Here is a 24,435-nt window from a genome sequence, read left to right as displayed (position 1 = left end):
CTCCTAGCCATGCCCTGATTGGCCCAATGCGACTGATTAGGGTTGACCAGTGGTCAAAACCCTAATCTCAAGGAATGTGCTCCAACACTTGATGAAATCAAACCATGATGATGATGTATCATTTCAAACAAGATGAAAACCAATATCCTTTGAGAACCACAAAACCCTAATTTGGACCTCCACATCCTCAGATGATTAATGATCAGTCCAATGAAACCCTAGCTTGCCCTTTGACTTCCTCATCTTCTGATCAAGACTTGTGAGGATGACTTGCACAATGTAACCACATGATATGCAATATGCAATGCCTAATGACCTAAAAATGATATGCACTATGTTAATGTTAGTCCCAAGAGAGGAGGGCAAATTTTGAGGTGTTACATATTTGCATGTCCCTCGCCACAGAAATCACACCTAAGTGCTTGTATCTAACTCACATTAGCTTTACTCAAGCTGATTTCAGCTAGTTTTTTAATCAATAATTCAATTTGGGCTAAAAGTGAATTATGAGTATCAACAACTAACATACCTTTGGGTGTGCCTACAATTTCAATTTTTACTGACCTTTCGCTATTTGAACGATATTCACTCAAGCGCATCTTTTTAAGCAGGTCTTTAACTTATGGTTCAGACATTGTTCTGATCGTGCTTCCCCCAGAAGCATCTAACAACATGCGTGTTTGACTTTTAAGACCTTTTATAAAGTTCTGCATTTGCTCCATGTTATGATTCGAGCACCTGCGTAATAAAATTTTAAACCTTTCCCATTAGTCATACAATGATTCAGTTTCCTGCTACTCAAATTCTGTAATTTCCGCTCTTCTCTCAGCAAACTGAGTGGTGGTGAAGAATATCTCTAAGAATTTATTCTCCAGCTCTTTCAATGTCTGTATAGTTCTATTTGGAAGGCAAAGCAACCAGTTCTTGGCTCTTCCAATTAGTGAAAAACCAAACAGCCTTAATTTGACTTAGTCTTCCGTGACATCAGTTGACATGCACATCGAGGTTATTTCATATAAGCGAGCAAAATGCTCCCACGAATCTCTAATTGCGTTTTCGTCGAACGAATTGTCTCTCAAACCTGAAAGCACAAAATTTTTGATATCAAAGTTAGATGGGTTTATCGGTACAAACCCTCTAGAAATATGTCCTTCGTCGGTCCTTTTGCAGTAGTCCCTCATAGTGGGTGTGGTACGACTGCCACGGTGATTTTCTCTTCATAGTCCAAATAAATAAGTGGATTATCTTATACAAATACCCTTTGAGCTAGAGTTGCATCTCTAACTACTCTTCTGATAGCATGTGCAGTCCTTTCAATTTCTTGATCAAACAGTGTCAATGTTGATCCTGAGTTGTGCGTACACAATCAAGAAATACCTCAGTAGCACTGTAATTAACGAGAAAATAAAACAAAAATAAAAACTAAATAAAACAAAATTTGCACAAGTGTTGCCTTGTTGAAATTATCAACAGTCCCCGGTAACGGCGCCAGAAATTTGATGACTTCTCGGCAAGTGTACTAATAATGTTGAAGTAATAAAAAGATTAAATCCACATGGACTGCTATTTAATAAGACAATATTGTGCAGTTAATAGAAAATACTAAATAGGGGGTTCAGGTTTTAATTGCGAAACTAAAATAAAATGTTATGTCAATAATATGAAAGCGGTCAGGTTGCGTATAGAATCCTCTATTTCTCTATTGTTGATGTTCGATGTATTACATGAATGATATTGTCACTATAATCCCATGACGAATTAACAAAACCTCTATACTAAATCCCTTGGTGTGTAGCTTACTAATCTATACTCGAAGTTTTTTATCCCTAGTTCACCAGCGTAAGTAAGATTAGGCAATGCAATAGAAAGTTAGTTTTTAAGTCATTACTCAGAATTTCCTATCCCTAGTCTACCAGCGTAAGCACCACAATTGCCTAGGTCCAACACATAGACTAATGGTCAGTATTCCCTATGTGTCCAAATTCAGATTAAAAGAGTATCTCACATAAAAAGTATTAAGAATAATATGCAATTAATAGAATTATAGCTCAAATTATGCATGCAATAACAAATCAAACATATGTCTCAACACTATTAAAAATAGGTTCATCAAACACAATCTAACCTAAAGAGAATTAGGTACTCATAATGCAAATTATAATACCAAATACAAATAATAAGATTGCATGAGAAATACCTTAAAGAATTGGTCTTCAATGGCTTCAAATACTCTCCAAATACGCCTTCTGGTGTTGTAAACCCTTCCTTCACGTGTAAAATTTTAGAACCATTGAAAAAATCAAATTTCTCCTTTTAAAGCCTTTAGGATGGATCAGAATGTGTCAAAAAAAAGACCATCACGTGCGTTATCCCATGCATCGCGCGATGCTGACTTTACTTTTAAATCACACGCCCGATGCTATGCGATGGCCTGTGTGATTATTACAGTAGATGCACGCTTTTTGCCCCTTTTTCACCTGATTTTTACTAAGTTCTTATTTCTCCATACTTAATCATTTTTGCATCTTTCTTTGGCCTTTATTCTTCATTTTTACTCCTCTTTAACTTGTTTTGATTCGTTTCTTCGACCAAAAATATGCAATGATAGAGTGTCATCATACACATTAACAATGAGACAAGCCTACTAATACTTAATTGTAATTAATCTAAGATATCTTCTCATTGGATCCATAGACTAAGATGAAATTTATAAAAATTAGGATGTTGCTCAATTAGTAATATAGGACCTCTCTAAATTAATTCATGTATGCAAAATGCTAAAAAAAAATCACTCTTATACTACTAATTGGTATCAAATCAACCATAAATTTTTGTAACTTAACCAATTATAATTTCAGTCTAATGGTCTAAAAGGTTTACAAAACATAGCATTTACATAAATCATATTTCAAACCAATTAACACTCAAACATATTATGAAATATTCATAATTATTACACATGATTTTTTAGGCTTATCAAGGGTTTTAATGAGTCTTAGACATCATACTAAATTTATATTTTGGGTCATCATACTATTATTTAGAATTACATTAAACGATACTCCAATTATGAGATAAGACATTTAAGAAGTAATTTAACATCATATATTATTTTCTTCATTTTGAAAAGATACTCAATCATTTTAGGAAGTTCTAATATTATTTAAATATTGTTTCAAGATATATAACACTCATCATTAATACTTCAAATTTTGTCTTAGACATGCAATCAATTTACATCATTCATGAGCAAACACCAACATTTCTATACATTGACTCGAAATTAAATATAGAAAAATCCTCATAGAGAACACCATATTGAAATTTAAATATAATGCATTATTCATACACATATTCATCATAAAGAACACATTCACAAAATAAAACAATCTAGTATTCACAAGTTCTCAACAATCCACAAGAGAAACATAAAATTTGATCGGGTCAGTTAACCAATTTACAAAGTCACTTGATCAATCAATTAAGCTTTGACTCCTTAAAAATCAGTTTTTCATTTTTTTACTTTTTGAACTAATTTACATACAATATTGTCACCATGGTGTTTTTATATGAACAAATTATGCTTAAAGAGATTCATTATAAAATGAATGATTTAATATTCTGTTTGGTCTCGTATATTAATCTCGGATTCATTTTGGTCCATTAACTTAAAAAAAGGTCATTGTGGTATTTTAACTCTTCAAAACTTAAAAGAACAAGGGTATAAATACCATATTCATCACCACACTAGATATATGACAACTAAAATGGACTTTACCCTAGTCATAAAAGTTGTAAATTTTCTTATTGTCTTGTAAAGAGGTAAATATAAGCACAATTGGATTAGTATATATCAAGATATATTTCATGCACTACATAAAGGTCATGAAAATTTTGTTAACTATAATATGATCGATTGATAATCTAAGACACAACTCCATAATATTAAAGGCACCTTAAACATACCTAACACTTAGTTAACATAATTAAAAATACATATAATAAGGATAATTCAGGAGACGAATACGTAGTTGAAAATTACGATGTTACGATGCTACAATGGAAATGTTATTTATCATGAAAGTTACTATCACGAGTGCATTACAAATGATATGGAAAAATTAATTCAAAAATAATTTATTCATTGATTACCCTATGGATGAAAAACATGACAATGAAGGTTCTATTAATAGCCCTATCCGAGTCATGATTATTCACAATATATAAAACCATCTTCTTGATGTTTTTGTCCATAATTTGTTAGTACTTATGATAAAATCTAGTTGAGAGTCCATCTAGTCTAGGATCATTAGGAATGCACTTGAAGATTTTCCTCCTCACTATATTTCTTACAAAAGGATTTTCTACCATTCTATGTGTTCCTCCAAAATCCTATCTTTTTATGACTTCATAGGTTTGTTCCATGGACTTAAGGTTTGAAGATGAAATAAATTAAAAAATACTTTACTAGAAGTTATTCCATGATCATCTATGTGTTTTGAAATCTCATATAGATTCCTTTTTTGATTCAATTCTCCATGAAGTAATTTAGCATATTTATGGGTCGTGAGAGGGGAATCTACATTGGGTTAAGAGCAACCACACAAGTAAGAGAGACATTGCATATTCATCAAACACCTTATGTCATTAGGTATATGGGTTATATCCCTTATAAAATGCTCAACCTCCATGTTTTCAAGCTATGTCTGACTTCTAGCTCACCTTTGTATCATAACAAACTCATTCTAAAGTGTGAGTTATAACACCCTTAAACCCCCACTCAAAATATTACATAATAAATCAATTATAAACAACTATTTCAGACCGGATGTCACATAATCTCCACATTCAATCTGCTTTGTAACACTGATTAAAATAAAATATTTAATTAAAAACTTATCATCACATGCTCGCTTTTACTTAGGCTCATCATAACATAATTTATCATTAAAAACAACTACTTAATCAAATAAGTTCAAATATAACTTTTACTTAAAATTAAACTCAATTGGGACAATATATCTTCAACATCAAAGCAACTCAAAACCAGGAGTTATAACTTTTAATCTAGCAACAATAACTCAGAATAAAACAAAACACAATGTTTGCTCTCCCAATGTTACAGATCAAAGCAATGATAGTCTAAAATGCATAAAATTGGAAAAGAAGAATAACCTCAAAGTCATCCATTAGCTCTAAAGCAGCTACTCATCTACCTGCTTATTTGTATCCTAAGAAGGAGCACATAACACCATAACATAATAAAAGAGTGAGAATACACTCAAAATATATAATGGTGTAAAATAATACTAGGGCAGTCTAAAGGTAAAACATCAACTTTCATACATTTCAATTACATAAATCAATACAATAATTACTCAACAACACCCAAAACAACTCATCTACACACCTTTATATAATACAATGCAACAACAACTCAAAGCATGCATGTGGTACCAACTCAATAAAGGTTTTTCATACGAACCAGGTCCAAACATCTGAACCCCAAGCCCCCTCGTCTGAGCTCTGAACAAATCACTAGTCCCAACATCTGAACTTTTGACTCACCTCTTTCACAAAAATGAAATCATATGATGCATATACAATATAATGCATAACCACAACAACTCAACAATAGATTTACAGTACCACATCTAACTATAAATAAGAACACCAAAGTAGTCCCCACAGTTGGACCACCAACCATGATCTCAATTATATGTTCATCACATAATTATCCCATCCTTAACACAAATTAACATCATTAGATTAATTAAACAATTCAATTAATCCACAAAATTCATCAAAACGCATCAAACAACAATCAAAGATCGACCGCACGATAAAAAAACACCAAAATCTAACTCAGCAGACCAACACACGCACACTAACACGATGACGGGTAGCCCATCATCACCTATTTCCCTCGACTATCACCCCTGAGACGGCCGCTAAGGCTCCACGCTTGCCTAGAGACCATGACGGCTTCCCTGTCTGACCACTGACGCTTGTCATCATACTAAGGTGCATTACGACCAGGTCGTCACGCAGGTGACGCCCGCTGTCATACCCCAATTTTGTTCGGGCGTATTTAAATTTTCATAGAATTGATTTCACTTTTTTGCATAACATGACATACATTCCATCATGAATAATGCCTAAAATATCAGTCAGAATGGATTTATTGAGAATACAGACAAATTGGTTAAATTGTGTTGATCGTCGTAGTACATTAAATTTAATTTTTTGGTCATTTTGCATTCATTTTTATTATTCGATTTAATTCTTACTTACTTATTCATTTTACCTTTTCTTTGATTTATTGTCAAAAATTAGCATGTTTGAATGGATTTATTTAATATCTAGTGTAAATTTATTTTACTTTATTAACTAATTCATTTTTTATGTTAATATTCAAAAGTATAAAAAAAAATAACAAAAAGGAAAATAAAGAAAATAGAAACTCTAACGTCTCTCTCTCATGCGTCCATCCATTACCTCACTCTCTCCCCACTCATAACTACCTCACTCTCTCTCTCAAATCTCAAGAAATCTCACGCTACATACGGAGACTCCACTCATTCCCACCAAGGACTCTCTCACTCACTCTCCACTTACCAACTACCCCACACTCTCTCACACAATCCCCGAAATCTCCCTTCTCTCTCTCTACAAACAAAAAGAAAAGAGATAGAAAAAGAGAAGGAAGAAATTCGTCTTCCTCCACCTTCTTCCACTCTCACTTGCCGCCGCCTAACACCACACAAACCTTCGACCTTCATCGACCATCAACCCTCGATTGCCGTTATCATCTTCTTCCTTCCGCCTCCAACTCCCATCATCATAAACCGTCCACACTCCATCTCCACCATCAACAACCGTCCAACCTCAACCTTTCGTCTCCTTCATCCAACCGACCGCCACCACCACGATCTCACAACCCTTAACCCTCTTCATCTTCACCGTTAACCTTCATCCAACAAAACCCCTTCACCAAACAACTCTATCTCTCTCACCATGCAAATCAACACCCCCACATGACCGTCAAATCCTCCTACCGCCAAACCCTCTCCGCCGCTCTCACCGCCGTTGTCTCTCAACCGTCACTCTTCAAACACATCTATCTCACTAAAACCACCGTGAACTCGTCACGCCATCCCATATCCGCCATTAAATCCATATTTCATTTCAATTTCCGACACACTGGCGACCACCGATAACGCACCCTTTTAACCTCAAACAACCGAAACCACTCATACTCCGTCAGATTGTCTTTCCGCCTGCGATTCGTGCAGCAACCACAAGTAACCACCACAATATCGCATCAGGTTATTTTGCACTTTGCCAACATAGTGCTCAGAAGTATCCAAAGGCGTTAGCATGAGGTCGACGGCGACTTCGGTCTCGCAAGCGTCGAAGGCATATCTATGTTCATTGTGGATATAGAGTTGAAATCAAAACAGGGACAGATCGCAGGAGGAAGCTTCAAAGGATCGAAAGCGATAACTCATAGCACATCAGTAAGATCTAGCAGCAAACAACAAATCCAAGCAGTGTCATTGATGAGGCAATAATCGGTAACATTTCGGTTGTAGATCACGTTTGAATTTCTATTTTGATATACTGTTTTGGGTGTTTGTCATTGATAATGTAAAACCAACTTGACTGATGCATCATTTACTGCTTGAAATTAGGTTTCATGAACAATTTGATGGTCGTATAGTGCTGTAGGTTTTCATCGTACCGTTTCAATTCCAAATTAGCCATGTCATAGCTGTGGATTTCGACTGTATTTTTATCAGATAATTATCACTCATCTTCGGGGTTATTGATGTAGCATTGTATGATTGGGTTGCATGTTTGGTTTAATTCCATTTCCATTCCAATTGCACATCAGATAAGGGTTTTACTTATGCTAATTTCTGAACTGTTTTCGAGTGAAAGATGTTTGGGAAGATGAACGAGACTGGTTTCTTGTTATTAACTATTGTTTATTTACTAATTGTAACTTCTATTCTATTTTGGAAGATTGGTTTATCTTTTAACAGTGGATTTTGTTTCTGAGTGGGATTTGTTTATAAGAGTTTTTGTTGCATCAAATCGAATCCTCATCTGTAGCTTCGGCATCGAATGTGAATTTTTATGCCGATGGATTACTCATGTGACATAGTGATACAGCGTTCCAGACATTAGTTCGCTTGTATAACCATTGTTAGGACCCATTTTTATATTCAAGTTTGTATTACTCTTGTAAATATAAAAATAATAGTTGCTTTTTATTTTATCGCGTGCAAAATTCAATTAATGGATTGACACGCATATGTCAAGATACAATAAATCAATAGTATATTTTTCACCGCGTTTGAATTTGCGAATAACATTAATTGTTGTTATCTCGCATAAACCGGTTTGAACACCATCAATTTAAATTAAATAAATCAACATTGTCACTATTCTCATTTGTTTTCTTAAAAATTATAATTAATTAGACTTTTATTTGATTAATTCGTTTCAATTAACTAATCTTAATTAACTTAATTATTTGAGATAATTAAATCATTTTGATAATTAATCTTAATTAATTCAATTAATCAACTTAACCAAATTCTGATGAGTTAATAGTTAAAGGATTTTCTTTTCCATCATCATTTCATAATCACTTTCAATTTTATTTTAATTCATCATCAACTCAAACCAATTTCAAAAAAAGCACAAACTATAATTCTCGATCCAAACATCGAGCCCATTTTAAAATACCCTTGTAAGTCGATTGTTCTTCGCATCGCCATCAACCTCACATAGCTTACTCTTGGGCTTCCTTACAATGAAACCTACTTAGTTATTGATTAATCGAGTAGATGAAATAATACACTAAATAAAATTCATTTCATTCATAAACATGAGTGTCGCAACCTGAAAAATACAGTGCGCGAAAAAACAACCGGCGAAAGAAAATGACAGAAGAGTCGCCACCGTGCGTTATTCATCCCAAAGGAGGGAAAGGAAACGCTCGAAGTAAACCTGAAAAAGGAAAGGACAAGACGGGGTCTCGCAACCAAATCTTGGGTTCGGGAGTCGGTTATGCGAAGGGAAGGTATTAGCACCCCTACGCATATGTAGTACTCTACGGGGTCCACTTTTGTAGTTCTTGTCTAAAGGGTGTGAGTTTATCTTGTGTTGTTTACCAAAAAAAAGGGTTAAATGAAAATGACTCGCGCGGATGTCGCATCCACTGCATACGTATGTCATCTGAATATGAGAATCAGAGTCTTCGTAGCTCGGCTGACCTATGGGTTAGGGGGATGTGTGCTCGCTAAGACATCGCGTCTTATGCCTACGTATCTCATCTGGAATGAGAATCAGAGCAAGCCGTAGTTCGGCTAACTACGGGGTTATGGAGTGGGTTTTGGACGAACGACGTTACTACGCAATCTACCGGATGCTCGACCTTTGGAGACTTACTCACCTATAGTAGAAGGAGTAAACGTGTGTTTAGGAGAAGAAAAATCAATGAAGGGTTAGGGTTTGGTGAACTCATGCAAAAAGGCAGTCCTTGACGAAGGAAACTGTAAAAAAAAACACACAAAAACATTGCCTCCTATCGAGGTCTTCCAGCTAGGAAAGCAGTAAAATGCGGGAAAAATGTAAAAGTACCACGCGGATAAGGATCCGAAGTAACAACAGTTAGAGGAATGGGAAACCCAGGGATCCTTCCAAGCTAAACACCATCAAAGAAAGTGAGTCAGTACAGGTAATCGGAATGAAACCTCCAGGGGGTATCCCACAAATAAAGTGGAAAACCACGCAAGTTATCCCTAATTGGAGAGCTTGATTGAAATTGAGTTTCACCCGTGAGGTTTACAAAACAATCTTTAGGGTTTATGTGAAGCAGAGGCGATTCTGTGCAGTTGAGTTCCCTTCAGGGTTTGGAGGCTGCTCTGAACTCTGTTAGCTCTTCTCTCACTATCTTTTTCCTCAGGGTAATAGGAATAGAATCCATATTTGTTTCACTGAAACTCTAGTATTTATAGTCTAATATTGGTAGCTTAGTGGGCTTTTGAGAGAGGTCCAAGTCTGAGATTTTTTCTTTTATTTATTTATTAATTTATTTTTTATTATTATTATTATTTATTTATTCGTTTTTTTTTTTAAATAAAGTTTCTTGGATCTAATTCTGATTGACATGATGAAATGCAATGTATCTAATGTTAAATGACCTAAAAATGAATGCATGCATGAGGTGTAAAGCGTATGCTTCTAGGAAAAATGAAGGGTAAATTTTGGGGTATTACAGCTGCCCCTATTCAATCAACTGGAGATCTGGAAAGAAGATAGCAGCGGCTTTCGTGCTTTCGAGGTATCAAGGGATTGAAGACAATAAAAGCCCAAAAATTTGCACTGAAGTGAAGTGAAGTAACAATGTCGGTCAGAATCGACAAAGAGGTGGTCTTGAAAGAAGAATCTGTCTGGTACGGTGAGAGTCAGTCTGAATACCGAAAAAGAATGTTAACTTGGATACCAAAATAAATGGTAACACAGAAATAACCATGGCCTGAATGTCGTTCATCAGTCTGAATACTGGAAATGACTTCGATCTGAACATCGGGAGATATGAGATTATTAATATCGGTCTGAACACCGAGAGGCTGGCCTGAATGCCACAAGTTGCGTCGACCTGAACGTCGGAAACTTCTTCGATCTGAACATCGGAAAATTGGCCTGAATGCCACAAGTTGCATCGACCTGAACGTCTGAAACTTCTTCGATCTGAACATCGGAAAATTGACCTGAATGCCACAAGTTGCATCGACCTGAACGTCGGAAACTTCTTCGATCTGAACATCGGAAAACTGGCCTGAACGCCACTTCGGTCTGAATATCGGAAACTGGCTTGAACGCCACTTCGATCTGAATATCGGAAATTGGCCTGAATGCCACTTCGGTCTGAATACCGGAAATTGGCCTGAATGCCACTTCGGTCTGAATACCGGAAAATTGGCCTGAATGCCACTTCGGTCTGAATACCGGAAAATTGGCCTGAATGCCACTTCGGTCTGAATACCGGAAAAACTTCATGCCTGTCAGCATCGGCAGAAATAGGGAAAGATAATAGAGGCGGCGCATGGGCCAATGACACTTGCTGGAGATAACAAAGGTAAGTCATGAACAATCTTCAGTCTGAGTACTGGAAACAACTTCTAGCTTATCACTTGGGATACCGAGAATGTTTTATGCTTACATGCGTATGTTTGAATTTTTCAATGGCGTAATGCTCCATGAAAATGGAAATGCTACGCGATTTGGAAGGATGCAATGCAATATGATTCTACATGCAGGGATGCGAAATGCTGGGTAGAATGCCAAGCTGAGGCAAGGGGATCTGCTGGGGAAATGATCACCATCTTCTGGACCCTAGCAAGGCTGCTGGAGATGTACATCGCAAAGAATTATGTGGGGAAATGACCCGCCACACGGTGTTCTAGCAATGACGAAATGCTGAGATTCAGACTGGGGAGAGAACGACACTGAAAACCTGCTGTTGGGGAAAGCGATAGTGGTTCTGGCAACCACGATCTGCGAGAGATGACTCAACAGGGGAAGCAAACACTGATACGGTACCGAGGTTCTGCTTCAAGGAAAGAAACCATGGATCTGGCATTGGGATTATCGATCTGGCCTCGAACTCTAAGGAGCAGCCACTTCTGCTGGGAAGATACAGTATGGCACTGTCAACTCCGTTAGGGAGTGTATGTCCTGAAACAAACGCTTGGGGAAGTACAGTGGTGAGAACCTACTGGGGATTGAAGAATCCAACACTCTGATCAGCTCTGCAGGGATAAGACACCGGATTCGTCTGTTGGCGACTTCACTGGGGAAGATATTCACGATCATCTGCAGGGGATTTTAAGGAAATGCCCCGAGGGTATCTGTTCTGAATAGACGATCCAAAGCACTTAAAATTTACAGCAATTTTAAATGTTTATTAAGCATGTACCTGTAAAGCCCTTATGTGTCATGATGCAATGTTTATCAAAAATTCGGACGTCATTTTTACAAACAAAACAGTAAAATGAAAATGAAAACAGAGATATACTGAATAACATGATTTTATTGATTGAATGGCCTCTGAATAGGCATTTACATCAGGAAGCAATCCCTGGAAAGAGGTAATCGCACAAAAGATAAAAACAAAAATTAATCTAATGGCAATGTGAAATGGATTTCTATTGGGTTCCAATTCTGCTATGACTTGCCCGTCTTCAAGATCCTCTAGATGATCAGCCTTCTGAAAAGGTGATTGGACTATTTCCTACCTTTCGAAAATTTCCCGTCATCGACATGAGATGAGATTCAGAACTAACTCAGAACGCAGTCATTCGCTTAATCCCTAACTTTTGCCTGGATCGCCCTTTTCGGGTTTTCAATCCACCGGGATACCCATTTTTGCCTAAGTTGCCTTTTCAGGTTTTCAACTTACCGGGTGTACGATCTTTTCATTTTTAATCCCTAATTTTTGCCCGAACCTTTTCATTTTCTTGGTTCGTCGGGATGCCCATTTTTGCCTGGACTATTCTTTTTACTGTCCAACGGGTCTATTTTATGCGAAGTATTTTTTAATTGCGTCTGAGTTCACAGGGGAAGTGAAGTTTTCACCATCCATAGTTGCAAGCATTAAGGCCCCACCATCAAAAACCTTGGTGACAATATACGGTCCATCATAGTTAGGAGTCCACTTGCCCCTGTGATCTGTCTGAGGAGGAAGGATCCTTTTCAACACTAAATCTCCGACTTGGAAACAACGAGGACGCACTTTCTGATCAAAGGCTCTCTTCATCCGACTCTGATACAACTGCCCATGACAAATGGCTGCCATTCGCTTCTCTTCGATAAGACTCAACTCATTGAACCTTGTCTGAATCCATTCGGCTTCGTCTAACTTGACATCCAACAGGACTCTTAGAGAAGGAATCTCCACTTCAACAGGTAGGACTGCTTCCATACCATACACCAGGGAGTAAGGGGTTGCCCCAATCGACGTACGTACTGAAGTACGGTACCCATGCAAGGCGAAGGGTAGCATCTCATGCCAATCTCTGTACGTGACGACCATCTTCTGCACAATCTTCTTTATGTTCTTATTTGCCGCCTCAACAGCGCCGTTCATCTTAGGGCGGTGAGGGGAAGAATTGTGATGCTGAATGTTGAAGTTCTGACACAACTCCTTCATCATTTTGTTGTTGAGATTAGAACCATTATCAGTAATGATTCTTTCTGGAATCCCATAGCGACAAATGATTTCTTTCTTGATGAAACGGGCAACCACATGTCTGGTGACATTCGCGAACGACGCTGCTTCGACCCACTTGGTGAAATAGTCGATGGCAACAAGGATGAAGCGATGCCCATTGGAAGCAGTCGGCTCAATCTTTCCAATCATGTCAATGCCCCACATAGCAAACGGCCACGGCGAAGTCATCACATTCAGAGGATTTGGCGGAACATGCACCTTATCAGCATAAATCTGGAATTTATGACACTTCCGAGCATATTTGAAGCAATTTGATTCCATGGTCATCCAATAATAACCTGCTCTCAACAATTTCTTAGCCATTGCATGTCCGTCGGCATGAGTACCGAAGGAACCTTCATGAACTTCCTGCATTAACATGTCTGCCTCGTGTCTGTCCACGCATCTGAGCAAAACCATGTCGAAGTTCCTCTTATACAGCACATCGTCTTTGTTCAAGAAGAAACTGCCTGCCAATCTTCTCAAAGTCTTTCTGTCATTGTTGGATGCCCCTGCAGGGTACTCTTGATTCTTCAGAAAGCACTTGATAATCTTCATTCCACCTGATAGCCTGATCTTTCCTCAGCAATTTTAAAATTGGCTCACACGTGGTTGTTAGGTGAGAGATGAACCTTGCAATGTAGTTCAACCTCCCTAAGAAACTACGGACTTGCTTCTCTGTTCTTGGCTCAGGCATTTCCTGTATTGCTTTAACTTTGTCAGGATCCACCTCAATCCCTTTTCCGCTAACAATAAAACCCAGCAATTTTCCCGATCTCACCCCGAAAGTGCACTTGTTCGGATTAAGTCTCAGTTTGAATTTCCTTAACCGTTCAAACAATTTCAGCAGATTCACCAAATGTTCTTCTTCTGTCTGAGATTTGCCAATCATATCGTCCACATAAACCTCGATTTCATGATGAATCATATCATGGAACAGAGTCACCATAGCTCGGTGATATGTTGCTCCGACATTTTTCAGACCAAACGGCATCACCTTGTAGCAGAAGGTGCCCCATGGGGTTATGAAAGTTGTCTTTTCCATGTCCTTTGGTGCCATCTTGATTTGGTTATAGCCAGAAAAGTCATCCATGAAGGAGAATACCGGGAACTGAGCTGTATTATCCACCAAAACGTCGATGTGAGGTAATGGGAAATCATCTTTAGGGCTAGCTCTGTTCAGATCCCGGTAGTCGACACACATCCGTACCTTTCCATCCTTCTTAGGTACTGGGACGATGTTTGCAACCCATGGCGGATAATTGGTGACTGCTAGAAACCCTGCATCCAACTGCTTTTGCACTTCTTCCTTTATCTTGACAGTCATCTCTGGTCTTGTTCTTCTGAGCTTCTGCTTAACCGGAGGACAACCTTCTTTGAGAGGCAAGCGGTGTACCACGATGTCTGTGTCCAGCCCGGGCATGTCCTGATAAGACTAGGCGAAGATGTCAACGTATTCTTGCAGCAATTCAATCATCCCTTTCTTCACATCATCTCCCAAAGCAGACCCTATCTTGATTTCTCTCTTGGCGCCCTCGGTGCCGAGATTAATCACTTCAGTAGGCTCTTGATACGGTTGAATGACCCTTTCTTCCTGTTTTAAGAACCTGACAAGTTCTTCAGGGAGTTCACAGTCTTCATCACCCTCTTTTTCAGCTTGAAAAATTGGATTTTCAAAGTCGAAGCGAGCCATAGCAGAACCGTTATCAATAGGATCTGGTGACGTGCATCTGCATGAGCGATGGTATGTGCTTATGAGTGTGAAAGAAAAAAGTGGAAACTAAACAAAACATTGCCATTTTTTTTATTTTGAAAAACTGCAAAAATAGGAAGACAGGGAACGAAATATTTGAATGCAAAAAGACGTCCTTTATTTATGATAAAAAATGCAAGTGTCACATAGATGAGCCCTACAATGAGTCATTACGCCCTGGGCGGAACGTAAGACTTGGACATGCATGAATAAACAAAGAAAATTACTCCTTCTGAAAAGTGACTTGGACAATCTCCTCAGAAGACCAATTGTTGATGACTTCACCCGGGATCCTCGGACGCACCCAGTTGTCGATGTCACAATCACTATCCCCACCCTCTTCATTGATTACTGATACCTGGCCATACTGAAAGATGCCAGCGCTGGAGAAAGTAATCGGCCCCTGATGAGTCTGAAGTGTTGAAGTTGTAGAAGTCAGAGCTGGCTGGTACCCAATCCCGAACTTGTCGTCTTTCATTGGTAATTCCAACAGACGCCCCCAACCGGGAGCAGCACCTGAATCCACCACGGCCTGTGCCTGCTTAAAGGATGAGATAGAGACACCCGCTTTAACCTCTTCCACCGGAGCTGCATCCTTGATTTGAACTGACTCAAAAGCTTGACACAGAGTCTCATGAATTTCACCTTCTACTTCTACATACTTGAATGTAGACAGGTTACTGACCAGGATGTCCTCCTCACCACAGACGGTGATAATTCGTCCGTTGACCGGAAACTTAATCTTCTGATGTAGAGTTGAAGAGACTGCCCCAGCATTATGGATCCAAGGACGACCCAGCAAGCAACTGTAGGAAGGACTGATATCCATCACGTAGAAGACAGTGTTGAAGGTTTGTGATCCAATCAGAATTGGCAATTCTACCTCTCCAAACACTGATCTCTTAGAACCATCGAAGGCTCTCACAATAAGATCTGAAGGTTTCAAGACCAAACCCTCTACTTCTAACCTCGACAGGGCTCTCTTGGGTAGCACATTGAGAGAGGAGCCTATATCCACCAGAACATGCGATAACACGGTGTCTCTGCATTCCATCAAGATGTGCAGAGCCTTGTTATGATTGCGTCCGGCTGGTGTCAAGTCAGAATCGGTAAAACGCAACTCGTTGCTTGCATGCACATTGGCGACGATCCCTTCTAGTTGGTTTACCGAGATTTCTTGAGGTACATAGGCAGCATTAAGAACCTTCATAAGCGCCTCCCTGTGTGCCTCCGAACACAACAGGAGTGAGAGAATGGATATCTTGGACGGAGTCTGAATCAACTGATCGACTACCTTGTGATCGCTTTTCTTTATGATTCTCAGAAGCTCGTCCACATCTTTTGCAAAAGTGGGCTCAGAACCATCCTGGGGTGCAGAGGTACCCTCATTCACGACTTGCTTGCCTTTGGCTTTCGCCACAGCATCAGCATTATCAGCTTGGGTAACCGGTGGTGAGAATAATCTACCACTCCTGGTGAATCGCTCGATTCCACCAACATTATCCACTGCGGGACCGTCAAGTTCAGGATTCTGACCTTCTTCTACTTTCAGTGGTCGTTCCACCCTATGATTGTGCGTGTATACGCTCCTCCCATAATGCCACGGAATGGCCCTTTCACTGGTGAAAGGTAAAGGACCAGGGGTTGTGATGGTCATAGTAGATTGTCGCACTGGTGGCACGGGTTGCGCTTCTGGCACACTGATCTGATTAGTTGGGTAGAAAATAATGATAGTAGCAATATCACAGTCGTACTCAGAAATCTCATTCATTAAAATGCAAGCATCCGAAACATCGGAATCAAGTTCAATTACATCAGGATCAACCACATTGGAAAAAATAAATACATCATCATGGATTACAGAATCAGTAGGAACAACATCTGCGAATTCATCAGTAGCATCTTCAAACCCTTCTTCCTCAACCCCTTCCACAGACTCTTGGACAGACAAATCTTCAACCTGGAGGATACCTTTGTCGAGCAAGGCCTGGATACCCTGCTGTAGCTTCAAACAACCTCCACTCTGAGTGGCACAATCCAAACAATCTTTCCCACAACCGGGGAAAACATCGGCCTTCAGCAAGCATCCTTTGATATCCAACAATGGAGTCTTCAACTTCAACACATCCTTAATGGACTTGGCTTTTCCTTCCATCATATTAATGTTTGCACCACCATGCTGCGGCATGGGATTGTTGACGACATTAGGAGCCGGTGCAAGGTTGATGGCTTTTGAATCTATGAGGTCCTGAACTACGTGCTTAAAAGCTTTGCAGTTCTCAATGTTATGGCCAGGTGCCCCAGAGTGGAAGCTACACCTAGCGTTGGCGTCGTAACCCACCGGAAGTCTACCAACAGGAGGAGCCAGAGTGTGCAATTGCACAAGTTGTAGTTGTTGAAGACTAGAAAGCAATTGAGCGTACGACATTGGAAGGGTGTCGAAACGCCGGTCCATCATCCTTTGCCTCTGTTGATAGGCGGGTCTGTTACCCGGTTGTTGTTGCTGTTGGTACTGAGCTGGTTGAGGTTGTGGTTGTTGTTGTTGTTGTTGTGGTGCTGCAGCTGGAATGGTCACAGCCGCAACATACGGTTGTTGATGATAATTCTGGAAACTGTTCCTTCTAACACCTCTATTCTGATAGGAAGTCAAAGAATTCACTCCCCCTCTCTCTGCTTATGCCCTCCAATGAACGACTTTTTTACCCCTGATGAAGATCCAACTCCATTTTGGATCTTGCAGGTCTTCAGGTAATTCTCCACCCTCTCTCCGGTAGAGACCACATTAACAAAGTTGGAGGCATTGCACCCCACCAGACGCTCCAGATAAGGTCCAGGCAGCGTATTCATGAACATGTTGGCCATTTCCTTTTCCAACATAGGAGGCTGAACACGGGAAGCTATCTCCCTCTAGCGTTGAGCGTATTCCATGAAGCACTCATTGCTTTTAAGAGACAGATTCTGAAGTTGAGTTCTGTCCGGAGCCATGTCTGCATTATACTGATACTGCTTTACGAAAGCCTCCGCCAAATCCCTCCAGCAGCGGATATGGGCTCTGTCCAGCCTCATATACCATTCCAAGGATGCCCCAGCTAGGCTATCCTGGAAGAAGTGCATAAGTAGCTTCTCGTCATCAGAGTATGCAACCATTTTACGGAAATAGGCTTTCACGTGAGTTTTGGGGCAAGAGCTGCCATTGTATTTGTCAAAGATCGGGACTTTGAATTTTGGTGGCACTCTCACACCTGGGACCAGCCCCAAGTCAGCAACATCTACTCCCAGAGGATTCTGTCCTTCCACAGCTTTCAGCCTCTCCTCTAATCTTCTAAACATGGGGTCCATGCCATGACCCATGCCAAAGTCTTCCTGAAGTAGGGGGAATTGATCGGCCTGATCATCATGGACGAGCTGTTGATCAAGGTTGACATGTGGGATCGGGATAGGCCCCGGTCCATTGGGACCATTAGCCTCTCCAGCTGGAGGATCATCCAATGTCTCTGGTTGAGTAGCGGCGGGATTCCTCTGCATCATCTGTCTGAGCTCTTGCTGTCCCTGAGCCACCCCTTGAACCACATCCATGAATTGGGTCATGCGGATCCTCATCTCAGCGAGCTTTGCTTGTACACCTTCCATTGCTCTCTGTTGATTCCTTCGGGTACCGTATCGGTGAATGCCTGAGTCAGCTATCCTGCTGGAAACACCAAACAATATGAGAACACCGCAGCGGTACCTGTTATGCAAGATATGACAATGAATATGTAAATGTAATGACATGTTTATCAAATCCAAAAGGTATTCCACCCCCTTGATTCCAGTCTCACATCAGGTGAATAGTGCAAGAAGATTGAGTCATGGATAAACTTCTGAGATCAAGATACCATAAAGGGAAACCATCATACAAATGAGTTCCAGAAAAGGGGCCTTAGCCAAAAATACATCAAAAGAGGATCTCCACAACAAGCCTGTGGATCATAGCAACAAAGCAATAAGTAAAAAGAGTAACATAAATCAGGAATCAGCCTCCTGTATACAACCCATAAGGACTACTCCTCACTTCATCCAATAATGCCACCGTGTCGGGATGATCTGGAGATTCTGTCAAACGCCGGATAAGCAGATTCCTCTTGTGAATGATCCCATCCAGTTCGTTGATGTGCTCTCTGTAGTAATTCCCATCATCTTCTCCTAATACCTCTTCAAGTCTGGATTTCTTCAAACCTGCCATCACCTTGAGTTCTTCAATCTGTCCTCGAGCCTCATTGAGTTGATTTGTGATGTAACCATTAGTAGAACAGGCGCACAGAAGCTCATTGTTCTTCCCCTTCAGCAAAGTCTTCAATTTCTCCATCTGACCAGTCAGTTCGGCTACCGTCTCCTCCTCCTTTGCCTTCTGAGAAGTTGAAAATGCATCCCATTGCTCTTGCCACCCAGCTAATTTACCATGAGCATCCATTAACTGCTGCTTGACTCGCCTCAACTCAGAACTGGATGATCTCAAGGCTTCGTTTGTCTTCCTGAAGAAGTCCACCTCCACAGCAAATTTCCTCTCTGCTTCCTTTTGCAATCTGACGGCTTCCCCCTTCTGATATTCTGCCTCATGGAATTGATGCATATAGTCTTGCAACTTCTCCCTTAACTCCGAGTTCTCGGTTTGAAGTCCCTCCATGGCGTTCTTCAACTTGTCATACTCCTCTCGGCTCACCATTGTTGACTGCTCAGGAGTAGGTGGATACACAGGTTCTTCAATAGGAAACGGCAGACCAAACTCTTCGACTCTTCCTTGAAGCCACTCTCCATACCGAGGGTAAATTCTACAATCTCCTTTTCCAAGCACAGTTCTTCCTCTCTTGATCACCTTGAGCCAGGCCTCAGCTGCCTTACGGGATACAGTCAGATCAGGCAAAGAATGGAAAAACAGAGATTCTTCCACATCCTTTTCCAAAGGCGGAGTTCTTAAAGCATATCCAAACTGTCTAACTGCTAGAGAAGGATTATAGTCGATTCCTTCTCTTCTTCCTACCAACGGTACATTTGGGAAATTCCCACAACTGTGAATAATATCCGCCCGAAGCAAGCTCCGGTCAGACCACCAAGAAATATCTTCAGCTCTCAACCCCATCAATCTCTTCGACCAACTCAACGAGTCCTCGACATCAATGAACGCTCCTGATTTGGGTAGGTGAGAACTGAACCACTTATAAAATAAAGGCGCGCAACAATTCAACAATCCTCCTTTTCTATTTTTATTCCTGTGGTGCACTGAATGAAAGAAATCTCCTAGCAAGGTCGGCACTGGATTTCTCAACACGAAGAGGCGTATTGCGTCCCTGTCCACAAATTTGGCAACATTAGTGTCGCATCCGCGAAAAACAACCGGCGGGCTAAAACAAAACAAACAGAGCCGCCACCGTGCGTTATTTATCCCAAAAGAGGGAAAGGAAACGCTCGAAGTAAACCTGGAAAAGACATGGTCTCGCGACCAAAGAGAGATGGGATCGGGAGTCGGTTACGCAAGGGGAAGGTATTAGCACCCCTCACGTTCGTCGTACTCGACGGGATCCACGCTCAGAAGAATAGAAGAAAGGTTGCTAAACACTGCTCAAAAGAATGCACACACACTGGAATAAGACACAGGTGGGAGAAGAGGGAAACGGGCTCGCTAGGATATCGCATCCTATGCCTACGTATCTCATCTGGAATGAGAATCAGAGCTACCGTAGTTCGGCTCACGCACGCCGAAACAGAACACACGCAAACAGGCAAACATGGAAACCGAATGCCAATCGATGGGCTTACATCAGACTCCGAACCAACAAACACACACAGGAAACCGACTGCCAATCGCTGGACTTACGTCAGACTCCACACAAACAAGAGGTTAACCGGACGCTGAGTCGTCAAAAGCAACAAAAAGGTTGAACAAACAAGCTAACAGGGAGTCTGGTACTTGAGCCTCCTAACTGTCAAGCAAACACACACAAAAAGAAAAAGGGGTGAACACACAGACTAGAAGGGAGTCGGGAACTCGGACCTAATAGCTGTCAAGCAAAACACACGCAAAAAAGGAAAAGGGTGAACACACAGACTAGAAGGGAGTCGGGAACTCGGACCTAATAGCTGTCAAGCAAAACACACGCAAAAAAGGAAAAGGGTGAACACACAGACTAGAAGGGAGTCGGGAACTCGGACCTAATAGCTGTCAAGCAAAACACACGCAAAAAAGGAAAAGGGTGCCCGGAGAGATCTCGTACGATCTCCTGCCTACGTACCTCATCTGGTATGAGGATCAGGGCAACGTAGTTCCCCTTAACAGGGGAGAAACTTTCTCCTAACCAGAGACTGGGAAATGACAAACTAGAAGGGAGACTGACTCGAGCCTAATAGTTATCATGTAATCCACCATGGTCCCAGGTTAAGGTTTCTATCTAACTTGCACAGGGAGCAAGCTATCCTAAACAGCACAGTCAAAAGCACAAAGCAAGCACACACACTATATACAAACAGGGGGCTCACACAAGGCTAGGCTTTAGTCAAGGGGTCATGTCAACCTCAACAAACAAGCCACTGTATCAGGGTAATGTTAGCTCTTAACCCTAACATTGAGAGTTAGGGTGAAGCAGATGAAATGGGAAGTGAGGGTAAGACCTCACAGCTCTTATCCCTGGCCTGGGAGAGCTTCAGACAAATGAAAGTGGGAGTTCAGAAAGTTGGAACTCTTCTCCACATATGACTGACTCAACAAAGATCTTGGGTTAATATCCACAATGCATCAACACAAGGTGTGTGAGCAAAGTGGATGACACACTGAATAGCAGGAGATGGACTACACATCTCTTTTATCTGCCAATTGCCTTATCAAAGGACTTTTCCTGCTTGGCACAAAGACAAACATTCACAAGCATTGCCTCTTAAGGAGGGCTTCAGACAGGTGCCTGCCCAAGTAACAGGACAGGTCTTCCAGACTACATGAAGTCAGAGAGTTATACCTATGTGGTTAAGCAACCAAGCAAAAGCAAGTTCAAAATGAACTTAAGCAACTTATGTACCTGTTGAAACATCACACAAGTCAGTTCAACTGTACAGACAAACAGACAATCATGAATATCAACAATCAAACCCAATGATCAAAGGCATAAGCCAACCAGTCAAACTCAAATGAGTTAACAACCCTACAAAACACACAAAGTTAGTAGCCAAAAGCAAGCATCAAATGCTCAAGTGAGGTTGCATCATGAACCACATAACATGGATGTTCAACCTGAAATCAAAGCTCAAAGATGAGACAAACCACTAGGTCAAGGCCTAGGGTCAAAGATGGAGAAAAAATCCAAAACAGAAGCTGAAAATTAACATGAATCAACCTCAATCAATCAAGAATACAATCCAAAAGGTCCCATATCAATATCATTCACCAAATCCATTTCATGAACCAAACATGGCAAGGTATGCACATTATAACCACATTGTGACATCAGAATGAACAAATGCACAATAATTCAAAAATGATTCAAATAACTTTGGGAAAAATCATGAGTAAACAGAACATACAACATGATCATCACACAAAAAATTAGAGCATTTGGACAACATTAGGCATGGTAATCAAATTGCATAAGCCAAGGCAAACATAATCAAGCACATATGTGACACAACTTGGTACACCAACTTAGCACAAGCCTAAAACAGAAATGATAAAAGGTAAAAACCTCAAACCAAAGCCAAAACAACCTCTAACATGTCTAGAATTAGTGTGCAAAATTTCACATTCATAGGACAAACCACAAGCATTTCACAACCAATTGAAGTTCAAGACAATTCAAAAGCTCACAAATGGCAATCCAGAAAGAAAAATCTCAATCAAATCAGAAATTAATCCAAAAATTCCAGAAAATATCATGAGCAATCACAACATCCATGTCAAGCACCATACAAAAAATCAGAACATTTGGAGATCATTTGATAAGGAAAATTCATCAATCAAGTTGAACCTCACAAGGTGTGACACAAATTGTCACACCTAACTTAGAAAAATCATAACTCAACAATGGCAATTGATAAAACTGCAAACTCAACACCAAAATGTCCAGCAAGATGTATATTTTCATCATGCAAAAAATCAGATTCATTGGATCAAAATTCAGCATTTCACAAATGATGAACCAAGGCAATGTCAAGAATGCATACATGTACACAAACCCTAGGGCAAAAAATAAACCAGCCAGGAACAATTTGAGTTATCATAGTGATAAAAAACTAGAGAGAAAAAGAAAATCAATGAAAAAATCCTCATATTTTTTGGACCATTATTCAATCACTTATGAATTTTTTAAGATCATGAAAAATTAAAAAAGCATGTGGAGTATGTATATGAACATATGGAGGGAGATGAGAAAAAAAATAAAATGGCATTTGGAAGAATTGCTGCCAGCCGGTATCGAACCGAGGCAGCATTTGAAACGAAATTGGCGCGCTTGCATGGGCTTTTCATGCAACCAATGGGAAGCGAGCCCTAGCGCAGCCTAAGGCAACGCTTTTCTGTTGCCAAACAGCATCAAGAAACCGTGGCCAAAACACCTGGACTTCATCTTCTCCAGAATGCACGCGATGAACAGTAAACCCCAACAACCATCAAGAACTTTCGTTCCAGTTTTTAAAATTGAACATACTAATGTAAAGATCCTTCAACATACATCACAAATCCACTAATAACTAAGCTTAAAACATCCTAAATAATGTGGATCGAAGCAAACAAAATTTCAACATGAAACTTTAATCCATCGAAACTCAGTGGATATGGCATGGTTTTTAGTGATTTAAAGCTCAACATGATCACAACAACAAGATCTACAACATTCACATAACAATTTCAAGAAATAAGAGAAACGATTTCGTGACCTCTTGAAGTGCAGCTTTGTAATTCGTGTGTTTCTGGCCTTGCAATGCTTCAATCTTCCTCTAGCAAGCTTGTACAAGTGTTTGGAAGAATGTTTGAGGTCCAATTGGTCTTGATTCCATAGAATTTTGATTCCACCATTGATGAACTCAAGCTTTGGATATGCTTCAAACTGCACGAAATCACTTGAATCTACCTTCAATCTTACTCACACATGCTACCAGATGATGAATCAACCAAGGAAAATGCAAAGTGTTTGGAGAAATTTTGAGAAAAAAGTGAGAGAGAATTTTTGAGATTTTGAGAATTCTAGATCTAGAATTGGGAAATGTGAAAAACAATTAGAGGTTTTCTATTTATATGTTATGCTAAACATGATTAATTAAGTTAAACCAAATGCTAATGAAAATTAATTGAGTTTGGAGGTGTTTTTTGCAAAATTGGAATTTCACCTTATGCATGAAAATGCATGAATGAACAGTACGAATTTGCACTTATTTTCAC

This window comes from Lathyrus oleraceus, chromosome 4, assembly GCF_024323335.1.
Source record: "Lathyrus oleraceus cultivar Zhongwan6 chromosome 4, CAAS_Psat_ZW6_1.0, whole genome shotgun sequence".
Taxonomy (NCBI): domain Eukaryota; kingdom Viridiplantae; phylum Streptophyta; class Magnoliopsida; order Fabales; family Fabaceae; genus Lathyrus; species Lathyrus oleraceus.
Note: the sequence above shows the minus strand (reverse complement) of the source record.